Genomic DNA, 27,061 nt, shown 5'->3' on the forward strand with positions numbered 1-27,061 from the left:
CTCAGACTTGGATTTTTAAGCCAGAATGACACATCCAAACACCAGAAATGGGATGGCCAGAGAAATTTGACTTCTTCACAGAAATCTTCTTGCTTGGTTCCAGACCAAGCTTTCACTCAGCTTGTGATCTCTCTCTTTCCACTCTGTTCCTACCATTTAGACTAGACATTTGAACTTTGATTTTCTCAGTTCTGACCCTTGGTGCTCTGGGACTGGGATCCCCATGAACTCTGGTGGTTTATGGTCTAGCTCTAATCTCCATGATCTAAATCCTGCTGTGATTGATAACTCATGCCTTAGAAGGGAAGAGCCCAGGCCCTGTAATGAAAGCTCAGAAGCCCTGAAGTCAGATGTTGATTTTGCTGTTTTGAAGTCTTGATTGGCATGGTTGACTATAGCTATGATGAAAGTTGCAAGAAAAGCAAAAAGCAATAGTTCTCCCCCTACCACCACCACCTTCACCACCAATAACATTCTCAGCTATTTATATGTGTCCTCTAAACAACTGTCCTGAAAGATCCTTTGGCAAATTTTGTGGGATCCCCTGCCACTCTTTCAGTATTGTTGGCTATTCGCTTTCTTATAGGAAGAAGATGGACTAAACATATTGTAACTATTAAGAAAGTTACATAAAAATTTAGGAGTGCTTCCCAGCAGAGAACATATCTTTACAAAAATCCTTTAAATAGGTCTCTATTTGTCCAGAAATCATGCTTAATTGCTGTTTTCTGTTTCTGTAGAAGATTATAAAGAAAACCAACCCTCAGTGTCTTGGATGAGGTAAGAAAGATTGAATGACACCATTTAGTCCAGCTCAAGTGGGGTAGAGAGAAGTATTATTGTATACTCTCAGACACCATCATTTATGCCCCTAGAGGAGGTGAAAGGGCCCCATAACACTCCCTACTTGTGACCAGTTAGTTGGCGAACCCCACAGTGGTTTATGCTGAGTTGAGGCCAAACCTCTTTAATCAAGAGAACTCTGTGGGTCAGGCCTGTTCCTCAGACATTCACATGGAAGAAACATACCAGCAGTGATCTAAAAACACTGAAAATAATACCTGAAGAGTAAAACAGTACAACAGTAATGCTTTCTGATTGGCTTCTGTTTCTCATGTTTTGGAACATCTGTCTCATTGGCTTTAAAAGGAAAAGTATGGAAAGATTCAAAAATAACCATGTTTACCAAAGTGAAACAAATGTAATTCCTAGGACAGTTGAATTTCCCATATGACTCATGTTTAAAAATCACAAAACTAAGTATGGTTCTAATAAATTATCTGAGTAATTTACCCAGTTGAGAAATCATTAGGTCAGAAAACTCACATTAGAGCATAAATGTTCTGGCTTAGGTTTCTACATGGATTAGTGTGGGGTATTCACCTTGATTCCTCCTTCCTTCCCTGCCCAGGCATTGGTATAGTCTCACGCCATGAAAACCACAGTGAAGGAAGGGGTTGTAATTATCTCATGAATTTAGGTAGTGCAGATCTACATCATGTGGATTCCAAATGGAATGTTTTTGCCTTGGAATTAAGTTTCAAGAGCATTATAAAATAATATCCTTTATTGGGAAATTCTGACTTAGTTCTATTAACAATTTCATAAGTATGAGAAAAATTGTAATACTATACCATTTTAATAGTATAGTATTCTCTTTTTTTCTGCAGCTTTGTAAGAATGTACACATCTCTTTTGTTTTATGATAATAATATATGGAGATAAATGCAAAAGATCATTCTCCTTCTCTTGGTTACCTTAGCACTTTTCCAGTCTAATTTCTCTTACTTCCGCCTACCCCCTGCCTTCTGTATATGCCTAGCTTTTTCATTTAGATGAAATGTAATTTGTTCAAATTGTCCTTTCCAAACTTTAAGAAATCCTATGTAGTATATGAGGCAACACATGGCTTTAAAATACTTAGCATTTGTATGATGCTGCTCATCTTCAATGCACTTTAGAAATATTAGCTAATTAATTAATTAGTTCCTGATTACAAGGGGGTAGAAGTTCAAGGAGAAAACTGACAATGTTTCTCCACCTTTCTAAAAAAAGCTTGCTTATTTTAGAGAATTTTATTTCTCCTTTCGAGTAATCTGTACTATCATAAAAAGTGTTATAAATGCCCTTTGCTGGGACCAGGTATAATAATCATTAAAAATGAAGAATGGTAGTAATAATACTAGTACAAATACATCAATATTTTGTAAGGTGGATACATATTTGTTAAACTCCGTGCTCCTTAAGAGCAAGAACTGTGTCTTGTTCTCCTTTGTGTTCTGACACCTAACCCAGTTCCTTGCACAGAAAATTCAAACACATTAATTTATAGGTGATGAAGTCTAATTTATAAGCTATATTTCATACAGTGATAAACAAGATAAGAGGCAATGCAAAACAGAATTACTCCATGTGAAAAGCAAAGTGAGGAACTCAACAGAGTAGTTAATTTTCTGATCACAATGTTATATCTACATGTCATTAAACCTCAGGAAAAAAACAGAAAAAAAGAAAAAAAAATTGCCAAATATGACCATAATCTGTCTGTGTGTAGAGAATGATTTAGCTTTTGATGTCGTTTCACACTAAGAGCAATCTAAGTCTTTCAAATATATTTTCTTAGAATAGTTACCTTGATATCATAACTGTTGAATTGGTTGAGAGCATAATCCCTCCTCATCCATCTGAAGTCAAACAGCTAGATATTTCAAATTGACTCTGTTTTACATGTGTTCCTGATTTGAGATAGACCCAAAACTAGGCTGTCCACACATATAAACAGTACACATTTTTTGATAGCCAACATATTTGGCAATAGAGATAAACTGATTGATATATTTTTTAAATTTAGAGTTAACTTCATAATTTTGTACACTAAATCATGATCTAAGATTTATACTTCCTTTCTGGACAGAGAAGGTTCTGCCCATTCTCTATTATGGAGCAAAGCAAAACCAACAACTGATAATTTATTCTGGTATATAATAGCTAAGAAATGTAACCAAAATGATTGCCGAAGCAATCTAAAAAGTTGCATTTGTGAGCTTCTTATTTACATTTATATATACGTATATTTTTTATCCCTCAAGATACATAGGAGAAAAATAGATGTTAAATCAGCAGTGCAGCAATGGCTTTTTTGGTATCTGACCTCTTTAAAAAACTGATAAATATTTCTAAAACCTTCCCTCAGAAAAAGTAATATAAAAGTAACATAAAACACAATAATTTGCACTTTATTTCAGGAGAGTCACACCCCTCAAGAAGCCCATTCACGGTCCATGGAACCCAGGTCTCTTGGAAGATGTTGGTACAGTTGACAGAAGTGGAGACATCTAGAAGAAAAGGTTTAGGAGAGCAGATTAGTTCCTATTTGGTATGTTGGAAGTTTCAGGTGTCAGTAAATATCAAGTTGAAATTTTCGACATGTAACTGGAAATTCAGAAGCTGGAGAGAGAGAGATTGGGGCTAAAGTAGAAATTTTTGGTCATATTTAGTGATCACGGAGGTGATGACTAAAATCGTGAGACTGAATGAACTCAGCAAGAGAGAAAATAATGGAATAGGAAAGAAAAGATGGTTGCAAAGATGGTGAGATGCTTACTTGTAAGGAGCGTGAGAAAGAGCAGATGAGAAGAAAATGGAAGATGAGAGACCAAAGATGTAGAAGAAAAGCCAGGAAGATCAATGTCTGAAAAAGAGAGATTCAAGCAGCAGACAGTAAACAGAGTCAGAAGCTTAAGAAAAACAAATATGGAGAGCTGAGTAAAGACCGTTTAGTTTGGTGAATAGGAGATCTCTATTAAACGAGAAGGAGTCAGTCACTAGATTTTTAGGTGTTAAAAAGAGAAGAGGAGAAAGAGTGACAAAGAAAAGAAACCACCATAATATTGAGAAATTTTGTAGTCAACTAAAAGGAGAAAGGAAGGTAGACAATGCTTAGACAACCTTAATTATATGAATCATTTTAGAACCAAATTCAGAGAACATTAGTGAGCAGCAAGAGAGTGAGCAGGTAACTTTCCTCCCACCTTCCCTTTTCCTATCTGATTATTGTCTCTCATGTATTCTCCTTTGCCTGAGGCATCGGAAGTTGCTGAGCTAGGTAGAGTGGGTGATTTAGCAAAGCCAATTGCTCCCATTTTAGACAGAGAGACACATGTCTAATATATTCATTATATTAGGACTATGAATTGCTTGAAAAAACAACAACTAAAAGATAAAAATTTTTTTAAAATGGATCCTTGACTCTGAAATAGAGTGACTTCTATAGTTATAGGGAAGTTATCACCAGCCCCGAGAATGAGTCTGGATGATGTGTGCTGACCACTAATGTTTACAAGCTGATGAGATGCTGTGAGATTTCCCTGCGGATACAGTCTTGAGTAAATGGCTGGTGAAATTACTACAATCCTACCTCACTGAATTAGTTGAACAGGCTAATCCTCACAAATGGATAGGATTTAAGATGACTGTGAGATTTTTATCCAACTGCATAAATCTATGTATAGATATAGGTGCAGATTTGTAGACACTGAATACAACCTAAAAAGATATGGACATTTTCATGTAGCAACTTTTATGTACATTTTAAATCATTGTTTAGTATGTATTTCTCCCAAATAAAAGCATGCTGAAATGGAGGAATTTGTTGCAATAAAATATAAAGCCAAGCTATTATGTTACTAGCTAAAGAGGACAATGCCTTAGATATTTAAATTTGTGCAGAGGGAGTTTTATATAAAATTCTCTGACCAAAACCACCACATATGAAGTTGGAAATACAACATCTGTATACGGATGAATAGAGAAGTTTAGAATGTTACTTAAAAAAAATTATCTCTTTACAAAATATGCACATGAGAATCACTAAAATTTAAGTATTCTTTTTATTTAAATAAAGGATGCAAAAGGTATTGCGGTGGTAAGTATGCATATATTCACCCTTAAAACAGAATTTCAAATAGTCTTTTGATAAAATCCTTTGCCAACCTATTTTATTATCCCATATAATTGAATTTTTATTTTCTGTTACTATAAACATGCTTTCTATTTAATTCTAATCCAAGAGTAATAGCATTTTAGAAGACACACACACACACACACACACACACACACACATACACACCCCTACCTAGATCATAGAAGCAGAGGATTTAAGAGCTGTGAGGACATGTTGAGCGTGTTTAGTCTAACTCAGGCCTCAGGTTAGCAGACTTGAAATTAGGCTCACAGAAGGTGAGTACTTGTCCCAAGTCCACAGTGTGAAAAATCTGGTAAGGACTTTGACATTCAGACTCATAGTCAACCACCATTCTCCCTTATCATCCTCCGTCATTTCACAAATACCCTCTGTATACATTTCACTTTGTGGCTTCATATATTATGCCAACATGCATTCCCTTCTCCCATACCTAAGGAGGGCCACGGTGATTTCCTGTATTCCCTCAGACACAGCAAATTTGCTAAATGCATAAGGGTCCAATCTCATGGTGTTAACCTAGGTCTTATTTCTTGGGATGATTCTTTTCCCAGATGGAGATGGCTTATTGGTTTCAAAATCAGTTGTAAAGATAAGAATTGATTCTTTATAATATCTCTGTCCTGCTCCCATTCCTGCTGGATCCATAACATAAGACAACACCAAATGACTTTATATGCACCGATCTTTGAAGTTTGCACAAAGTTTCTAGTCTGAAACATTATCAATTACACTGTCATGTGCACACAAAGCTTCTGGCAGAATATGTGTCCAGTGGGTCATTTTAGCTATGTGGTGTCCCTTCTGGGCATTCTTTTGGTAGCCCATGTAAGGTGTTATTGAAGAGCTGGCGAGAAGAGGGAACAACTACATATCTTCATTCATATTCAACCTAAATGAAGAGATCTGAGATAAGACTCATTTCATCCATGATTTTAATTCATGGTAAATATTCAAATAAACCATTCTATTTCCTCTAGTCCTAATTTGTCTTTTCCTAAGAAGGGAGAAGAATCTAGTGCTATAAAAGATGCCTGGGATCTCACCTGAGAAAAAAACCACACACTATGTTAGGCTAATGGAGTAGAGCCCTTTTAGAGTTCCAAAGTACTTTAAAATGCATTACCTCATTTAGACCATATCTAAGTGTTTAACCACATGTTCCTATTTGGGAACTGCGTAAAGTCAGGCTTCAGGAGATTTTTTGAGGTCATGAACTCTAATAAATATTCTCTTTGTTATTTTTATTCTGAACTGTTATTTTCAGTCTTAAAGCTCTAAGTACTATACAGTGCTGACAGTTTTTAGTCTACATGTAGAATATGGGGTCCATAATTAGGGACTGTTACAGCCCAATGAAAAGGGAGTATATATATACCTATATATATAAAGGTAAGAGGGTCAAAAGCTCACGTGAGCGCTTGGTCACCAGCATGCCACTCTCATGTGCCAATGGATCTTTTTCCTAGTTATCCTGTAGGGTATTAAATATTTAAATATTTTCCCCAGATTCCATAATCTCAAGATCCTTCTATTGGATGACTTATAGGCCTCAATGAGAATATTCTGTGAGACTGGAAGAAAGAAAGTTGTATTCTGTCTTCCTTTTCTACTTGTGAGCCTCTTTGATTGAAGCTTCCCTCACTGATGCCATCAGATCAGCTCAAGTTAAACATTTGACAGGTCCATCTGTGTCCACAGTCACCCACAAACACGAGAAACTGCCACCCATCTGCCTCCCTATCCTCTCGCTTTGTTCCTGCCCTGGTTATTTTGTTCTCATGCAGCCACAGGGGATGTTAATATCCTCCTCCCTCCCAAAAATGTGAAAAGAAATGGATTCTATGCTAGCTTGTGCTCCTGAGAAAGGGATGTTATAGAAATGGCATATGTCATTGTACTGTTATTCACATGTGTTCCACAAATTCTCTAGCAACATCCTCACATTTCAATGAACATGTTACTTAACTTCCTGACCTGGATTCACTATTAATCATTTCAGTAACTAAGTATGAGTCATCAATTGTTCTGCACTGTCCCCAAATGGATTGTTTCCTCTTAGTGACAAAAAATGTTATAAATTTGGAGACACTTTTTAGATTCAATTCCTTTCTGTTTTATTGCCTGCCTTATGTGATGTCATTAATGTTACCAAGAGTTGAATATTTGTTATGTTTTTTTTGGCTTTGGAGGACAACAATTCACCTTTTGGTAAAATAATGCCAGGATGATTTTAAACCAGGGAAAGTGCAAATAAAAAACTTAAAGATATGAAGCAATACAAATTTTTTCTTTATTGCACTCCTGGGTATTTCCGGATGAAATTCCAATAGTAATTAATGAGTCTAAAAATAACATTGTAATTCAAACAATTCTGTAAATATGATAAGAATTCAGAATAGCTGTCAAAACTCAAAACAAAACAAATATCAGTGAATTTCAAAAAGGATTACTTGAATCAACTTTAATCATTGTTTTTAAAAAGAAGTCATATTATTTGAAACAGATATCTACAGATTACAAGTGTACAAATTTGCAATGAATATGAATTCAAAATCTTGTAAGATATATTCATCCACCATTGTCATGTAGCTTTGAATAAATGCAAAGAACCAATTTGCTGTTTACTTTTCATTGCCTTTCTGATTCATTTTCCTCGGTAGGTAATATCACTCATACTCTAAGAATATGTATGAAATGCCAAATTATGACAGTGCAAAACGATTTTACTTAAGTAAATACTTTACTTGTATTTTCAAAATCTGCAGATTTTCCCTAAAAAAAGATTATTTTTGTTGTGATTTATTTCTTGATGCTCAAAAAACTTCGAAGGATTTTAAATCTCTAACTGTATTTTTGAACGTACAATCAATTTAATGTCTCTGACTAATGCAAAGTTCATTTTGTTCAAATGAATGTTACTCTAAATATTGTCTGAAATGACTTGATTTTTTTTCATTCTTTTATTAGGTAACTGATCTTTAGGTTAAAAAAACAGGTTTGTTAAATGAGATAAGCCTAAGTTAATATTTTAGAAGACAAATTATTGTTATGGTTATTGATTCCTTTCCTTATTTTATGTGGAAATGAATTGGAGATGCTCAAAATTCTCATTTTTTTTATTTCAGGAGAATGTGTACATAATTAAATATATTTCTGTGTAAATACAATAGCACCCTCTGGAGGTCTGGAACACTTTGCATAACTTCCATAAATCAATGTCTTCTTTTGTTAATTCTACATATTTTTGTTGACTTCGACATTTAATATTTTATATTCTGATAATCGCATTTGTCTCTTAAAGTGATTAAATATGTTTAATCTATTATTACTTTCTATCATGCATTCATCATGATTTGTGTGTCACCTCATTTGTAATGCTACAATGTAATAACAAAACATACAGTTCGGCTGATCTTGGGTGATGTCTCCATACTTTTCTATTTTTTATCATGTGAAAATATTTTCCAAACAAGAAATGACAACTTTCGTTTCTGAAATCCCTTAATATCTGGTCGTATGTAGACAACAGGGAACTAATTTTACCTCCTTTGAAGATTTCTCATGGAAACAGTTACTTTCATTCTTTGAGTCCCTAATCAACAAACACAGCTGTGGTTTTTCTGTGGTTTTGAAGAAAATTTATTAGAGATGGGAGACTACGGAAAGGAGCAGAGGTCAAAAAACATCGGAAAAAATATCATGAGTCACTGAAACACATTCAAGAACCAAAGTAACTTCTATTGTGCCATAATAATATAACTGAATGATCCCATAATCATTCCTCTCATTGGCCTCTCTGTAACAGCTCTGCATACAAAGATCTTTTTGAAGTTCAGGGAGATACAAGCAGAGCTGTTCACCCACCATAAAAAAGGGGATGAGCATATGACTAATACAGGGTGAGAGGAAATAATGTCATGCAATTCTGAATGAAGCTCAGGCTTTCCTCTCCCAGAAGGTTGTTCAAGAGGCCACATCTCAGCTAGTTGGGGGTGGGGGTGAGGGGCCGGTATCGGAGTGGGACTGAAACCTCAGTGAAACACGGCACTCAGCTGGCCTCTGGAAAGGTTGATCTCCCTTGGCTCTGGTTAGGGGGGTCAGAGACCCACTCAACACAGTCCCCTGAAGGCAAAAGAATGCCTGTAAGGAGGTCACACAGAGCCCTCCCAACTGTTACATGCAAAGATAACAAACAAACACAAGGACAAATGGAATTATAATTCTAGCCCCAAGCACTTGAATACACTCAAACATGGATACATGAAGATACACAAAATCTTAATTTCTAAAGAAACTAAAATTCATAGGACCATTTAATACTGAAATGCTTATATATCTAATAGGAAATAGGAAAAGAAGTTTGGAAGAGTTAGAACTGCCTCGGTCATTCCCTCCCCAGGATTCTGTTTCTTCTCCCCCTCTCTCTCCTCCACTCTCTTAATGATATCTAATCATCTACAAGAGTCAGGTCAGAACTCTTCCAGCAAAACTAGGAAATTTAACAATATTAATCATTACACAAGTTAAATATGTCCATGCCGTGTCATTTGGATTTTGCCACTGACTTTCTTGAGTTTATCCAGGGTAAGTTTCATAAACTCTCTATGCTTTGGTTTGTATAAAGTGGTCAGGAGATTTAAATGACAAGATGCTTGCAAAGCATTAGGTGGTGTCTAGCACATAGAAACAAAACTGGTTTTCATACAGTTTTAATTATTTAACAGACACATAGCATCTATATGGACTAGGAACTGTTCAAAGTATTTTATAAATATTAACCAATTTACTCTTCCTAGCAACTCTAGAGGTAGCTGATGTATTATTATCACCACCATCACCTCAACAGGTAAATCTGAGACACAGGTTAAGTAATTTTTTTTCAGAGTCACACAGTTAATAAATTCTAGAGCCAGCATTCGATCCCAGGCAATCTGGCTGCAGAGTCAATGCTCTCAGCTACAAGGTGGTTCTGCAATGGTGCCACTGCTGTCATCACTGTCATTGTTGGACATCGTCCTATAAGATTCTGTTTTGAAATTTGTCAAATAAACCTGTATCACAAGATAGTGATGACAACTTTAACTATGAATGTAAATACAATGGCATGAGTGAGATATCAGGATAAGAAATGGAATTTGTCTGAGATGATAATTTGTTTCTTAAACTGTTCTTAACATTTATTTCTTTGCATTCATTTCTCCCTTGGTAGCCACAAATTCCCGAATAATCATCCCTCTAAACTCCAGATAGATTTAAAGTAGAAACTTAAAGTTAAATGAGAAAAGGAAACACAACAAGGGCCATTGACCCTTCTTGTACCCTTTGCACCCAGCCTTGTGATTCTGCACACCGTCTGGCAGTTCACCATCACAGTGCTATGGGTTTTCCATCAGACTCATTCCCCAGGAAATGTAGAGAGGCCATATCTTCCTAGAAAGTAATGGGCTTATGTCCGATAACATTTGTGCTTTTTTTTTTTAATTTTTATTTATTTATTTATTTTTCCCCCAAAGCCCCAGTACACAGCTGTATGTCATAGCTGCACATCCTTTTCTAGTTGCTGTATGTGGGACGCGGCCCCAGCACGGCTGGAGAAGCGGTGTGTCGGTGCGCGCCCAGGATCCGAACCCGGGCCGCCAGCATTGGAGTGAGAGCACTTAACCACTAAGCCACGGGGCCGGCCCACATTTGTGCTTTTTGAGTCATAAAAGAGCAATGGCAAGGGCCCTGAGTATGCCTACGAGTCTTCATGTTTTGTTTTTGGCTCTTTATGGCTTAGACCCAGTTCCCTTTGCAAAAGACACATGCTTAGCCAACTGCTTAGACTGTGAAAAGGCATCTGTCTGCATACCTCTTAATCATCAGATCTCAAACTCAAGTGTGCATCAGAACGTCCCCAGAGATTCTGATTCGGTATGTCTAGAACAGGGCCCAGAAACTTCCGAATTTTCAGGTTATTCTGATGCTGGTGGTCCAAGGACTGCACTAAGAGAAACATTTCAAGACCATTAGTTCTAGGGAGCCAGGGGGAGTGGTGATCCAGAGTCTCCTGGAAAGCTATTTCAAGTCCATGTGCCTGGATGCCCACCAGACACAAAGAATCAGAATCTCTGCAGGAGGGAGGGCTGCGCATGTGTTTTTGGAATGAACTGCTGAAGTTTTCTGCAATGCTCCCTGACTTTGCTCTGTTCCAGAACTGTGGTTTGAAGGCTCTGTGTGGGGGAGCCCCAGGAATTTAGGAGGTGCTTCAAGGCCTTTTCTGTGTCCAAATATGCAGGTGTGTCTCTTCAGTTTTCTTACTAAAGCTCTGCTTATGCTGTTTTCTTTAAATAATGGGATTCTATACAATGTAGCTTTTATTGGAGGGGAGGAGGGGTTCTGGAAAAAAAAAAGAAGAAAAATTATTTCAAAACCATGTCTCTAGAATTAACGTCGGGAGTTTCACTGAGGCCATATAGTTAATTCTGATCATTTGAACCAGCTTTGTATCCACCTCTATTCCCTCTCTGTCAACAGACAAAAGATGTGATATTGGAAGAGTGTCTCAGATCACGGAAATCTCTGAATCTAAGTGTTAATCACAAGTGACACTAGGAACTTGTTGATTCTATTTTAAGCCCGTGACCTAAAATGCACAAGAAAATACTTTTCATTTCATTATCTAAAGATAATTCTTTAGAAATAATCATAAAAATCAATAAATTGACAGATGAGCCCACCAGTTAATTATAACTGATTTTTCACAAGCTTTCCACTTCCACGCAGCTATTAGCATCAAGAAAAAGGCTTATTTATTCTCGATAAGCTTCAAAATGAGCATGTGGACTGAATTGAATGTTCTGTTTACTCTTGGTTACAAACTGACAAGGTTGCCATTGGACCAAGAAAAATGTTTATAGTGTGATTATTAATATCTGTTAAGAACTCAGGGTCAGGATTGTAACCATAAAATTTATAATACAAAATTTATAGTCTGTCAAACATTGAAAGTCAAAAACTAAAAACAGGAAACAAAGTAAATGTAAAAATATAGGTGAACTAGAGAACCAGATTTAACTGCTTTCTTGACAGATATTATTCTTTTATTTTTGAAGGTATTTTGGTTTGATAGTATCATCTTGAGGTTCAAAATCAACTAAAATAATTTGGACAGAAAATGCTTATACTCACAAATAATTTCTGATTTTGCTGCCTATTGAATAGAGCATTAATCACTGAAATGGGTAAACAAGTTCAAAACTCATTTAGAACACTAGTTTTACCTCCTCTGCTCATCGGCTTTATCCTTCTCTAATAGAGCCTCCAAGTAGTAAATATGACTCATATACACTTTGTTCTTTTCTCTCTTTCCAAGCACCAGGAAAACAGAGACATAGGTCAAAGTTAGGCTCATGATACGGAAGAAATATAGTAAAGTCAACTATAGCTGAGGGAAAAAAAAGTCTAAAAAACATTTTCAGAAGTATTATCTTTGCATCATCATCCATTTAACAAATATTTGTTGAGTTCCTACCATGTGCTAGGCATTGCGGATGCAAAAATGGGTATGAGGCAATTCTTTGTGTTCTAGAAAAGAGTTTTTCAAACTGGGAGTTGTGGCCCACTATTGAATTCCGAAATCAATATAATAGGTTGTAACCAACAATTTAAAAAAATCAGAGTAGAAAATACCAAATGACATTGCCCATAGTAAGGGAATATATTCTTTTATGGAAGTTATGTTTCAGTCTGTGTCTGTGTGAGTGTGAGTGTGAGTGTGTGTGTGTGTGTGTGTGTGTGTTCTGGATCACAACATAAAAATGTATTTCCAATGGTAGTTGCATTTAAAAAGTTTGAAAGCCAATGTCAAAGAGTCTATCAGAAGAGGCAGGCAATTAAACAGATAATTAAAAAAAATATGGCAAGTCGTCTTTCATAGGTGTGGAAAATAACCCTGCAATCTAAAGAGAGAGAGTGACTACCTCTGCCTGGAGAGTTGGAAATGACTACGGAAGAAGAGTTTTGATATTTGAACTGGATCCAGAATGGTGAAATTGAAGGTAGAGAGGAAGATCTTAAAAGGAAATTCCAGAAAGAAGGTACCAACTGTGTGAGGAGTACTGAAAGGACGCACTGTGTTTACAGAGTGGTGAGAATGTGTCTGTGGAGGAAGCACGAGGTTTATGGGGGTGAGGGCAGGGGCAACGCCATGTGATAAAAATGGAGAAGTCCATAGGAAACAGGCTGGCCATTGAGGAAAGGAATGACAGATCCAGTTTGCTTTGTTTACTTGTCTGTTTGTTTTTCAGAAGGTGACTGTCACCAAGATGGACTGCAGGAGAAAAGGAGACGTGAGATTATTGCAATCACGCTGATCATAGTGAGGGTGCAGAGAAAAAGATACCACATTTGGGAAGATGCTAACATAGAATCCATGTGATTTCATGACTAATTATGCATGTGCGCTGTGAGATAGATGATTTAAGAATGATCCTATTATTACAGAACTACAGAGATAAAAGCATCAGAATGTAAGAGAGACACCTATTTTTTCCCTTTTAAAATCATCTTATTTTCAATAGTGGGCAATTATGTAATTTTTTGAGCCTTCATGTTTTAATCTGCTAAATGGAGATGTATATAATATAATTTAAAAGCCTTTAATAAGAGGTTTATAACTTTGTCCTCTTTTGAACAGACTGTCTTATTATTATAATGGCATAATTCTGACATGCAAAACCACAACCCATCCTCACTATGATTCAAATGTCTCACTTCTCAAATCAAAGGCATCAGTATTATTAGCCTGAAGTTAGAGAAAGAACATAATTATTTTTCTTTTACTTAAAAATAAATCTAATAAAACAAATTCAATTAAGACTCTATATGGCACAAACTTATGTAGGTAAGAGAGAAGCAAAACCATATTGAAAATATAATAGGAAAGATGTTTTCTTTCCTAACCTTGTTCACACCAAGGACACATAAGCCTCTAAGCATTATCTTCTTATCCTGCCATAATGAGAAGGAGTCTTTGTGATCTTCGCATTTGCTAATAGACACTTTATGAACCTTCCATCTGGGCATCAGAGTCATTTGCTCCCCAAAGGAAGACATCCAATTCACAGGAGGATGCAACCAAAAGCAAGCCAACCCAAGACTTGGGGATTCCTTGGAGTGTAAGGCCTGTGGCCCCAAAATCTGTTTAGCTGCCTTAAACAGGCTTCCACCATTTTCTTTTCCATATACAAATATTGATAACTGCTCTCAGCAATATTTTTTTTAGAACTATAAATGTCCACATTAAAATAAGTCCTTAGTTATTGAAAAAGTTGAATATCTTTTGGATGAATCATGCTCCATACCTTGGGATGTGTAATGCCCTGGAAAAGTGACAACGTGGGGATTCCTTGTGGCTTTGTAGTAAGAGCCTTATGATGGATCTCCAGATATTCTGGACTCAAGGAATGTGGTTTGGAGAAATCGAAGAGCACGGACTGAGAATTTAGAGACTCAGATTCTAGGTTTCGCTCTTTCTCCAGCTGGCAGATATTGAGTCTTCATTCTTCCTTAAAGTTTTCTCATCCATACAAGGAGGGGTTAAAATTCCTTCTAGCTCCAATAGCCTCTGATTTCATGAAGAACTTCTAAAATGAGAGAGAAGGTAAAGTGCCTTCAGCTTGCCACCCTAGTGATTATTAAGATGAATCTGAAATGGAAATAAAACAGACAGAAGTCAGGAAGAACTTGAGTTTGGGCACCATCTAGAGCTCCCAGGTAGAGAGAAAAGGCAATGGCAGTTATTGGACTCCCCATCTTGGAAAAAATTTATTTGTAAATGCCTCTAAGAATGGTGGATTGTGTCCTTTTCTCTACAAAATGCCTTCTCTTGTTCACCATAAAGTGCAGATTTTATAGTTTCACATGACCAGCCTAAGAATTATTAATAATACTTGTGTGTTCATTATTCTGCACGTAGGTGGGGAATAAAGAGCAAATAAAGCCTCGTTCTCTCATATTTTCCATATTTAGAATTTCTTCAACTTTTGAAAACCATTAGTCCATGTAAAGGGACATTGTCTTTGAGGAAGTTTATGGCCTTATCATCATAAAAGAAATTAAAACTGCATATCTGGTAACAAACTATGATTGTGGGTATTTACCAAGATGCTCCCAGAGTAAATCCACTCCCACTGAAGGATAAGACTAAGGCCTCTCTTGAAACACTTTGGATCTCTGGGGAGTTTATCTTTTTCCTAGATTTTCAGTTCTGGAAAATCCAGGCAAAATAGAAGTTAACAGATGGATGGAGAGACCATCAAAATAATGTTTGTGTTGAAGAATTCTCAGCAAGTGCCCTGTGAGCGTGCTCCCATCTGAAAAGGACTGCGGCTGTCTTTCAGCATTAACTCAATGGGTAATGGTAATAGGCCCATGTCAACTCTTTCATAGGAAGTCAACTCCTAACATCAAGTTAAAATCACAGTGTTATTTTTCTGGATTCCTCCATTCTGGCTTAATATAGGCAGATAACATCATTTTGAGTTTAAACTGGCCCTGACCATTTTACTAATTATCATCCTCACTTTGTTAGAGGGAGAAGAATGTTTTGCTGTTTAGTGAGAGAGGCTGATTTGAGCACACCTGCCAAAAGGCGAGTGTGATGAACTGACTTTAAATGTGTGCCCTTCCTTGGTGGATCTTTGTGCCAATGTGGTGCTCAGGATTAACGGCTTTCCAGGGGAATGTGAAAGCCTTGCAAAAATACATATACATTCTTTATGTGCTATTATTATTTATGTGTCTAGGAGGAGAAATAGTTGATCAATATTCAATGCTTCCATCACTAACCTATGCTACCTGGTATATACTTCATGCTTACAACATGCTAACAGTTTTAGTTCCAGGAAGTTTGCTCCTTTTGTTCAATTCTGTCTCTACCAGCATTAAGTAACCACACGTGGGTAGTCGCTACCACATTAGACAGTGTAGATCTATACGTTGACTTTCAAAGCATCCCTAGATTTTGGCTAGTGGCCACCCAGATCCTGAAATCCAAGAGAATTGTTCCTGACTGTCTGCCATTCTTCGGCTGCTGAAAGTGCCCTTTTTGTCTTATGAAGTATAACTCAATGTCAAGGGGGTTTATGTAATATTTAGACTTGTATTACATGAAATTAATCTCAACATGAAAAATCTTTTGATTACAGAGTATGCTTTGTCATTGATTGATTGACTAACATTTATTCATATAATAATGCACCATTTACTTCTATTTATATTCTTGAGCTGTAACAGAAAGTTTCTATTTATGCTATGCTAGTAGGTGGATTACATGGTTATCATAATCTTTCCACCTATTTTACTAAGCTCTCTGGAAATAACCTCCTATTTTCTTTGTTATGACTCTCCCTCAAAATCACTTTCTTCATACAGAAGCAAAATTTGGGGATAAGGATGTTGTTATTGATAGAGATTCCTACTCTTTCCCTACCTTTGACCTCTGCCTCCACCTCATGAGTACAGGAAGAATAAAATCTTTATTTTCATCGTGTCTTCTTTATAAATATTTACACTTGGAAGAGAGGTGACATACATAGCTCCTTTATAGCTATACAAAGGTAGCACCTACGTAGGTGGTATAATCAATATTAGAAAAGAGTTACCACCTCATCTCAATCCATCTTGGGCTTTTTTTAAAAGATCCCACATAGATGCTAGTGAAAGTCCTTGTCTATCCTCTTACTCACTGAAGGATATAAAAAAAATTATATCCCTTCATAGTTTTGTACAGCATATTCCGTCAGTCAGTGGATGAGAAGCAGGCTGATATCCTTCAAAACTCGCACTCTGACCCTTGGATATGCTGTTTTGTGTTGTTCTCTTCCTTGTCTCTCCATGCATGAAATGAATTCAGGACAACAACGATGATCTTCTAATCTATTTTATTTTCCTATATTAACAAGATAAGTGATAGGTATGCAATAGATTTATAAAATTCCATATGTTGATTTCTTTCTTTTTTTTTTTTTTGTGAGGAAGATCAGCCCTGAACTAACATCCATGCTAATCCTCCTCGTTTTGCTGAGGAAGACCGGCTCTGAGCTAACATCTATTGCCAATCCTCCTCCTTTTTTCTTTTTTCCCCAAAGCCCCAGTAGATAGTTGTATGTCGTAGTTGCACATCCTTCTAGTTGCTGTATGTGGGATGCGGCCTCAGCATGGCCGGACAAGCAGTGCGTCGGTGCACGCCTGGGATCCGAACCCGGGCCGCCAGTAGCGGAATGCGAGCACTTAACCGCCAAGCCACGGGGCCGGCCCCATATGTTGATTTCTTCATTGACAAAGACATCCATAGTGAAGGAAGCCAAGAATGAGCTCATTAATAAAATAATTAACCAACATTAATTTATTGTCTACTATGTACTCTGAATTACTAGATACATAAATAAGTATAAGATAGGATCCCAGCTCTCAGAAAACTGCATATGGTTTAGAAAACCAAGAGTAACGCTCAAGAGGCTATTGTGGACTGAAACAATATGGAGTTAATTACTACATTTATGTAGAAAATCTATAAGCATTTTATAGTTTAATGCTGTGGGACTTCAGAAATGAGAGAAATCAGTGAAGACAAGAGTAAACAAGGAAAGCTTCATGGAGAAGGTGGCAGATCAGCTGTGCCTTGATTAGCAAATAAAATTTGGTGAGACCCCTGGGAAGGGGATCAATTGATGATGACATTCCGGGGAGAAGGTTACTCAGATATAAATCGGAAAGGGCCTGGAAAAAGACAGTGGTGGTAGAATGAAGAGGTTGGCATGGATGAAAGAGAGTCTTGAAAGGAAAAAGGAAAAGTAAGCTCTGGCTGCATGTGCGGCACATACACAGTGGAAGAATTTTGTCCTGATTCAATAATGTCATATTTTAACAAGAATGATTACGTCCTAGGATTTTCTTCTGATCCACAGAGCTTCAGACAGACCAGGTAGCAGTGGCAGTTCCTCCTCCTCCTTCTTATCTTTTCCTTCTTCTCTTTCTTCTTCTTTTTTTCATGTTCTGAATGCCATGAACCCTCTTGATATCAGGGGACAGTTTCAATCACATTCACATAGTCCTCTCCTCACAGAGGTGATCAAGGAACAAGTGGGTGATAAGCAAGGAGAGGCAGCAGGATGTAATGAACAAGGGAAGTTCCAGAAGCTGGGTTCTGGGTACTCAGCATTTCTTTAAGCATTCTCTTGACCTCTCCAAAGGAATGTTTCACTGGAGCGGTACAAAAATGGCAGCTGAGGAATCCAAAATGCAGACATTATCCAAATTATTTTCAATATCGATTTATACCTAAAGGTTCCCTTTGTGCCTTTTATGTAATTAGGATAGTCTTTCACCATTAATACACTAAATTCATAAAAGAGAGTCACTTTAGAGATGCCATTTGCCATCCTAATTAATTAAATGCTATTAGAGAAGCAGCGATCTTAAGGAGGAACAATCTAAAAGTTGAGCAGCTTTTTTTATCTTGTTCTTCGTATAAGAGAGTTGCCAATTCAGTTCACTGATGTTTCAGCATTTGATATCTTGTTGATCTGGTTTCAGATTTGAAAAAATGAAATCTAAACCCCTTACCACAAACATAGTGTTCATATACAAAGATATATGACAGGCGTATGTAGAATATAGGATAAATATATGCCTAGAAGCCAATGATATGCAAATTTTGCTGTAAATTGTCTATTACTGTCACCACTTGTCAGCATGTCACCAAAACAGTAGCTATCTTAGACCATCACTCTCTCTAATGAGTAAATTAGAGGATTGTGGAATTAAAAGAATGCATATTTTCAACACTAACAATCATAATAAAATTATGATGAAAAAATCATAATAATATGGAGTGATTGCCTCCTGCTACAAGAAAAATTGCAAAAGGAATCCACTAAAAGGATTGCGTAGGTTAAAATCATTATTACTATTAGAATAGTAATCATTTAATGTTAAGCTAAAAACTTAAAGAAAATAGAGTTATCTTTTCCAATGCATTTTATAGACGTCAGGTTTGAAAGTGTGGTGTAAGAATATAGAGGAGGCATAACCTCATAGACAGAGCTAAGCTATAGCATCAGGGTTTGTCTTCTTTGTTAATCTTTTAATTAATTTTGAAAGCTTCTTGTCTCTGTTTATCCCTATTGTATAATCAGCCCAGACTAAAATTTACTTCACCTATACCTATAAGCATTTATCACAGTATCCCATGAGGAAGCTTCAAATTGTAAGAGATATGCACCCGTGTAGACAATTTCAGTACATGGCAGCTTAGGTATGTTATGGGTGTAAGAGCATGTAATTGTCTTCCCTTGTTATAATGAATAATGTTGTAGAAGTCTATGAAGATTCATCCTTCCTAAAGGGCCTTTTACAAGTTTCCTGTCAGTTTCTAAGTCAGCCTGGGGCTAAAAAATGAAAATGGGATGTATGTCAGTTTAGTAAATAATTTTCAGCCTCTACATGCCAAAACTCTTGGTATTTAAATTTTAAAATTGCTGCTCTCTCAATTAGCAATACTACACTTAAGATCTTTAACTGTTATCTCGGTTAACTAGCCCTTTTGCAAGAAAGGGTCCAGGTCAATGATGTAGATTTAGAAGCATCACTACAAAGAGTAATTTTAGTAAAAATGAAATTCTGAGAAAATCTTAGTCAACTATAATGCCATATGTCGCAAAAACATTTATTGGTGGAATTTTAATATCAGGACTGTTCTGTGGTATAAAAATATTAGAAATATATCAGGAAAAATACCCTGGAAAAGAGAGGGGATAAAGAAAACAGGTTAATTTGAACAAGATATGTTCCTGGCACCAATATTAATATGATTGAGCCCTGACCTTTGGAATATTACATGCATTATTAATCCATTGAAGATAGTAGGTAATATGACTTTATATGCTTTTTGGGTTATAATTCACATAACTGGGGATGTAGTTTATTTTTTCAGCGCCTTGCATGCTGTGAGTGCTCAATAAATACTAAACAACAATAATATGGTATGTAGTGTATTCCTGAGCCCTCATTTGCATGGCCATCTGGAAAACCCTTGTGTTGTAAACACTAGTTTTATTTTGAGTAAGAATGAAGTTACTGCAGAAGTTGTTTAGCATTCTTGGTTCAAATTTTTTCCTGCTTTTTACCCTTTCATTTGGTAAAAATGTGAAATAATCCAAAGAGTCCAAAGCTTTTCAACGTAAGATGTGGAAGATTTGGATACATTATATTTACGTGATGGCATGTATTTTATTAGATTAACTTGCAATAAATCTTTTGGAAATTCATATTTGCTTTATTTTTATAAATCCTTTTTATTTTCATAAATCCTTCTCTTTACCAGTTACATATGTAGGAAGGTAATTATCAGATGAGGCCTAATTTTTTCTATTCATCTATTTTTATAATTGAGTAATAATTCACATAACATAAAATGCACTCTTTTAAAGTGTGTAATTCAATGGTTTTTAGTATGTTCACAGAGTTTTGCAAACCATCACTACCACCAATTTTTAAATATTTTCATCATCCCAAAAAGAAATATTAGCGGTGATTCCCCATTTTCGTCCAAACCCTCCCCCACCAGCCCTAGGCAACCACTAATCTACTTTCTCTCTCTATAGATTTGCCTATTCTCAACATTTCATGTAAATGGAATCATACAAATGTGGCCTTTTGTGACTGGCCTCTTTCACTTAGCACGATGTTTTCAAGGTTCAACTATGCTGTAGCATGTATCAGTAATTTGTTTTGTTTTATGACAAATAAGATTTCATTGTATGGATATATCATATTTTATTTATCCATTCACCAGTTGATGGACATTTGGGTTGTTTCTACTTTTTGGCTTTTATGAATAATGCTGATATGAATATTTGTGTACAAGTTTTCTATGTAGACATAGGTTTTCATTTCTCTTGGATATATACATAGAAGTGGAATTGCTGGGTCATATGGTAAATCTATGTTTAACCTTTGGAGAAACTGCAGACTATTTTCCAAAGTGGCTGTACCACTTTACATTCTTACCAGTAGTGCATAAGCTTCCAATTTCTCCACTTTCTTGCCACTATTTGTTATTATCGGTCTCATTGATTATAGTTATCCTAGCGGATGTGAAGTAGTGTCTCACGGTGGTTATTTCCATTTCTCTAATGGCTAGTATGTATTTATTTTTAATCTGCTGAATAACCGATATAGCCTAAAAGTTATTGGAAGTGGTGGGTGGGCTAATCTGTATAAGCAACACAGAGGTCAGTTGCAAGGTAAAGGATGGAGGGAAATTCCTTCCCCAAAACCATTTGAATTAGATTAAAAATTATTTAAAACAGTCAAGGTGGGCCAGGAAATCCATAATCATAGTTCAAGGGAAACCAATAAAGTCCTGAGATAAACTCCCATGAGAACAAAAAGATATTAGTGTATTGGCCCTTACCTTGGAGTTATTGTTCTAATGGAAGACAGATGCTCAGTATGAGTGTTTGGACATTTATCAGTCAGGATCCTGGCAGGAAACAAATGTCATAGTCAAGGGAGATAATTAAAAAGAGGTTAATAAACAAACTATTTACAGAGATGTGGGCAGAGTTAGGGGAACCAACAATGAATGGTGGAGCACCCAGAAACTAGTAATAGTGCTAAACCATTACCACCTTAGGTCTGAAGGGTCCAAGGTAGGGTACAGTATTTCCCCAAACCATTTAAAGCTATAATTATGGGAGAGGAGCCACCAAAAGGAACCATGATCTTATGCACAAGAAGATAGCCAATATTAAAGCTACATCCCAGAATGAAGGTGAAGAGGAATAAATACTCTGACCTTTCCTTTTTCCCATACTCCCAATCTCCCACCAATGCCTCCTATTGGTCAAACCCGACCAGAAGTCAAGAAGCAAAGCAGCTTATGTATGAGATCCATAGATATCAGCATCCTAGGGAATAAAGCATGGCAGAGAAGAACAGATAATAGATCTGGAGTGGCAATCAGATAACCCACCCAGATTGGAAAAGTGGAAATGTGTCCTCCAGGCTAACAATGGCAACAGAGACAAGTGGAGGGACTTTTCAAGCCATCTACATTTGACCTCCTTTCCCAAAGCCTCTGGCTTTGATGGAGGCAACAGCAAAGTGAGGGTCCACTTGAAGCAACTAAGTTCAACTCCAAGTGGTTCCGCCATTGGGCTCTGGACTGAGCATTGAAGAAGAGCAAATAGACGCTATTTAGTTACAGAGGGAAACACACTTCAGCACCACTGAGAAGTTGAGAATTGATTGATTGCATTCTCTAGGTTTCATCTGTGCCTCTCTGACTTTGGATATTGGAGTTGGCAGCAAAGAAGGAACAAGTCATTGCAGGAAAACATCTTCTGATAGCAGGTGCAGAATGCTCCCACTGCAAGGAGCACATCTGTACTCGTAAAATAAGAACAAATTTGACTGGTCTTTGGTGATGAGAAAGTGCTTTGAGAGTTTTCCGACTGTATCAGATGAGGAGTGGCCCATAGCAGAGAAGAGAGATGATGGAATTCATGCTGTCTGGGTTGGTGGGGTCTTAAGTAGCATTTGGGATCACTATGGTGGAGCTGCCGTTTACATTCTAAACAGTAAATCATGTATCTTATACTAGCTCCCTCTGAAAAACAAAACAAAAAAATCCTAGTCTAGATATTTGCTTATCACAATGGCAATGATGCTTGAGTATAATTATAATTTTAAATTTAACATTATCTCTCACACTTGGTTTAATTATTAGATATATTTTCATATTAAAAATGAGATTCAAAACACAAAGTCTATTGTTTTACTGCATTTTCAACCGGAATCAGAGTATTACTATAAAGATATTCTAGAAAACCCATGAGAGAACAAAGAGAAAAGTTCTCGGGAAAGAGTTAAATTTAAAGAGTTTGGTGGCCTGTAGGATAGTGTAGGAAGGTGCTGTTCCAGAGGGATAAGCCATACAAGAGCAACATCAGGAACAACCTAAAAGAATGTTCAGATTTAAAAACAAAGTAGAAAAAAACCAAGTACATTTTCTTTTGTTTATCTTTATACCATAAATACTTATTCTCAGCAGAAGCTCCTCTTCAAGTCCGTTGATTTGAGTTTAGAATCTGAATTCTCAAAAGAAGAAGAGTTAACATCAGCCATGCTACCAGTCTTGGAGACTTCACGTTCAATAAAAACAGCATGGCTCTTTGGATATCTCACATCTCCATGGGTAGTTTGTTTCCTAGTCTTCACCCCTTCCTTCCCCTTTAAGCACAAAAGATCAAATGGCAAACAGTGTTTTGTAATTAGTTCCCTCAGTAATCTAATATCTAATTGACTGGCACAGTACAGTGTTTTACTTCTTCAGAGGATAAATGTGCCAGGAAATCAGATCATTCGAACATAGCCCCAGTCTATCAACACATTTACAAATTGTTGGCAAATGTGTGTGTTTTTACAATACCTCCCATGGTTGCATTCAGAAAAACTGTATTGTCTGAGCTGGTGTTTTTTTTTTACATATATATAGATGATCCTGTTAATCAACACTTTACATAAGCACATGTGCTGTTCCTTCATTTTTATGCAAATCCTTTCTGCAACTAGACAGGTGCATTGTCTGCTTTCTATTCATCATCAAGAAATTCAATAACTTGGCTGTGTACCTACATCTGGTTAGGGTTTGACCCAATATGTACTTGAATGTGGATTTCAAATACAGGCAGGTGTTGAGCCTATCAGAACTACCAGCAATTGGAATCTCATTTACCCCTGCAAAGGCAACCAGTGATTTAAAAAACAAAAAGATTATAATTTGAACTTTGTTGCCTAGGTCTTTTGTTGGGGGAGGAGGGAGAGCAGAATTTTATTTAATTACCGTAGCACCACTAAGTACTAGGTTCTCTAGAATTGTTATGAAGTGAAATGTGGCTGTATATAATTTTTGAGAACTGACATATAAAATGAAAATAACTGAATTAAATTTCAAAATCAAAGGAAAACATACAGCCTATGTTTGGTGGTGTGTTTTCACAGTTTGTCTACAGAAGGGCCTTCTTAATAGAGCACGGAAGTCAGGAAAGAGCTGGACTCTGGCGACAAGGCGACAAGTCATCCATAACAAATAGTAACACTGCAGCTCTGCTTCCTCTTCGCCGGCACCCCTTCCCCCACCCACAGGGTGCTTGAAGGAGGACACGGATGCCACTACATATCGGCAGCTATTCATCAAGGAGCCCCTTTTGGATCCTCACATGTTGACAAGATTAAGGTCTATTTTTAGTTTTTAGGGAACAGAACTGCTAACACATAAGGTCACAATCAGTTGCTCTATAGCAATGAAGATTTACATTCCCACGAGAGAGGAAGTAAAACACAAGAAAGAACAAGATAGCGTTGAAAACTGTCTGTTTTCTCATGGCCATGCAAACAGCTTAAAAGCCTGGGACAAAAAAGAAAAAAAAATTTGACCGCTCATATATCAATGACCGATTCGTAATCTAGAATATGTGCCCTTAATTCCTAAGGCAAATTCTTTGGCAGGAATAAGGATTTGGAAGGAAGAGAACCACTTTGAACCTAAAGCAGACAGAGAAAAGGAATAAGGGGAGAGGGAGTTCTAGAGGGAGTGTTGACAAGGCAGGGCTTAAAAACGACTGAAAAAAATGTTATGACCTCCTCCTGAGCACTGGAAAGTAGGAATGAGAAAAGAGGACAAAACAAAGGTGAGAAACAGATTTAGCATATGTGTTATAAGAATTGGAAAAGCCAGGGAGGAGAGAGGGAGGGAAGGAAAGAAGAATGGAGGAAGGAGGGAGAAAACGTAATTTGCCATTGTAGAACATCCCTTCTAGTAGGTTAGACAGGATGTTGCTACTGGAATTGAGACAGAAGCCAGCTCCTTCCCACTATGGATGTATGATACATAGCTAACACCTCTCTGAGGCCAAACGAACATATTGAGCCATCAGGAACCTGAGTCAATGAAGACTTCCTTATTCAGGTAAAGCTTTCTAATGATGAGCAAAGTCAAACTAAAGTCTCAAGGTAAAAACTACCTCTCAAACAATGATTATGAATTAGAGTATGGCAGACCTGGACTAAACAGGGAACAGAAGTGAGTGAATTTGATTGCTATTCAATTTGCTTCATTGAATGCCAGAACTCGAGAGCTGTGGAAATGCACTAATTTATACCCAAGAAATCTGCTTGCAAGAGTTAGAGACTAATCTGATCCATTGGTGACTACCACAAAGATTTCAAACCAATAAGTGGAACAAGAAAGGACGAAGTTTAATCCAATGGTCAGGGGTGACTAATTCCACCTAGAAATATTCTGACAGTGGGAATGGAATCCCTAGACCTAGATCCAGCAAGTCAAAAACGCATTTGACTCACTCTGCTTTACTTTTTGTCAGCAGTGGTTCTGCCAATTATTACAAAGCCTATTTCTTCACTAGGCATTTTTGTAAACTGTCCTAACATTTCTAAATGTCGTCTTCAACACCAGTGGTCTGAAAGCATTAATGAATCTCTCAAAGTTGTCTAAATTGAACCTAGAGGGGTCCTTGACTTGAGTAGAGCTGACTCTCTAGGTAGCATCCAAATCCTTTCATATTATTGTATTTATTGTTCTATGGAGCGTCACAGTTTATGTGTCCGTGGCATTCAACAAACATACAAGGAAAACCTACTGTTTCAATTATTTTCCCAGATGTTGGGATAACGGAAATGCAGGGGTGAATAAAAAATGATCTCTGTCCCTGAAGTGTTTGGAACAAGGCAGAGTCAAAAAGTATCAGTGTCTAGTTTAATAGTTAATAGTGTTTGAATTAAAAATAAAATCTCTCAGCATTATTTCTTTTCCTGACTTATCCTAGGGGTGAGCTAAATATTTAAGTGTATTATAAAAGATCACATTCTTGTTACTACTTTTTTCTTTTCACCTGAGAATTCCCATCAGCATTGAAACTGAAAACATAGTTTGTGGTTTCTCAAAATTGCACTGACTTCAGCATGTTAAAAAGAATACCCAAAAGGCAGATAGGTTTTTCTTCTATGCTACTTTTCAACTCTTTCTTCCCCTCCTCCTGCACAGACAAAAAAAAAAAATCTTATAACTGTAAACTGGTCTCCTGCTTGGATTAATTTTCTTCACCAAAACACTGACCATTGTCAAATGCCTTGCATCTCCATGGAAACTGTTTCCTTGGCCATAGACAAAGGTTTGCCTATAATACAATGCCATGAGAGTGTCTGAGGTTGTAGACCCCTCGTTTAAAATCACAGTGTGAGAGTATAATGTAGACTATATATTATTTCTGCCTGTCTGCTGCAGCTGGTAGGCCTTCATTCCAAAATAATATTTTTTCAAATGAAGTAGCAGAAAACAGCTTTACATTTTTGTTATCCCTTCCAGCACAAAATAAAAAATGCCTGTGCTGCCACTACCTGATTCAATCAAGTGGAGTACATTTGATACCCACGGGCTACAAGTGCTCGAAAAGCTGACGTGTATTTTAATTAATAATGTGCTACACTTTCTCAACAGCTAGGCCTTTGGCAATCTGATTTGCTTTGTTCATTATTTGCTGTAAACAATTTTCAAACAACATGTAGGCAACTCTATTTCTGAATCTCTCCCGCTAATTCATAACATTAACAAAAATGTAGAGGAGACGTTTTTTCCTTCCTTGCCAAGAAAAAAAAACTGATTAAACTTTAATAATAGCCAATGGAGGCTTTGGGATGAGAATATTGGAATTCATATGTCCAAGAGATAAAATTAAATACAAAAATAAAACAATAAATATTACATATATATACATATACAATAAATATGGTATATACCCACACATATATACATGTATGGATTCCATATACATATATATATATACTTACATATCTTCCTCAACTTGCATTGGAATTATGTCCTGATAAACCCATTGTGAGTTGAAAATATCATAAGTCAAAAAAGCATTTAATACACCCAAACTACTGAAATCATAGTTTAGCCTAGCTTACCTTAAACGTGCTCAAAACACTTACACTAGCCTACAACTG

General features: G+C 36.7%; 1 long non-coding RNA gene across 2 annotated transcripts in view; it reads left to right on the plus strand.

Moving 5' to 3' along the window:
• Nucleotides 1-13,748, plus strand: part of LOC131410745 (uncharacterized) — a 62,068-nt gene extending 48,320 nt beyond the window's left edge. For both annotated transcript variants that reach the window (XR_009221407.1, XR_009221408.1), the window contains 2 exons: nt 12,903-13,062; nt 13,273-13,748. This is a non-coding gene — a long non-coding RNA (uncharacterized LOC131410745). The remainder of the gene's footprint in view (nt 1-12,902; nt 13,063-13,272) is intronic.
• The last annotated feature ends 13,313 nt before the right edge of the window (nt 13,749-27,061 follow it).

The sequence above is a fragment of the Diceros bicornis genome, chromosome 10 (assembly GCF_020826845.1).
Source record: "Diceros bicornis minor isolate mBicDic1 chromosome 10, mDicBic1.mat.cur, whole genome shotgun sequence".
Classification (NCBI taxonomy): domain Eukaryota; kingdom Metazoa; phylum Chordata; class Mammalia; order Perissodactyla; family Rhinocerotidae; genus Diceros; species Diceros bicornis.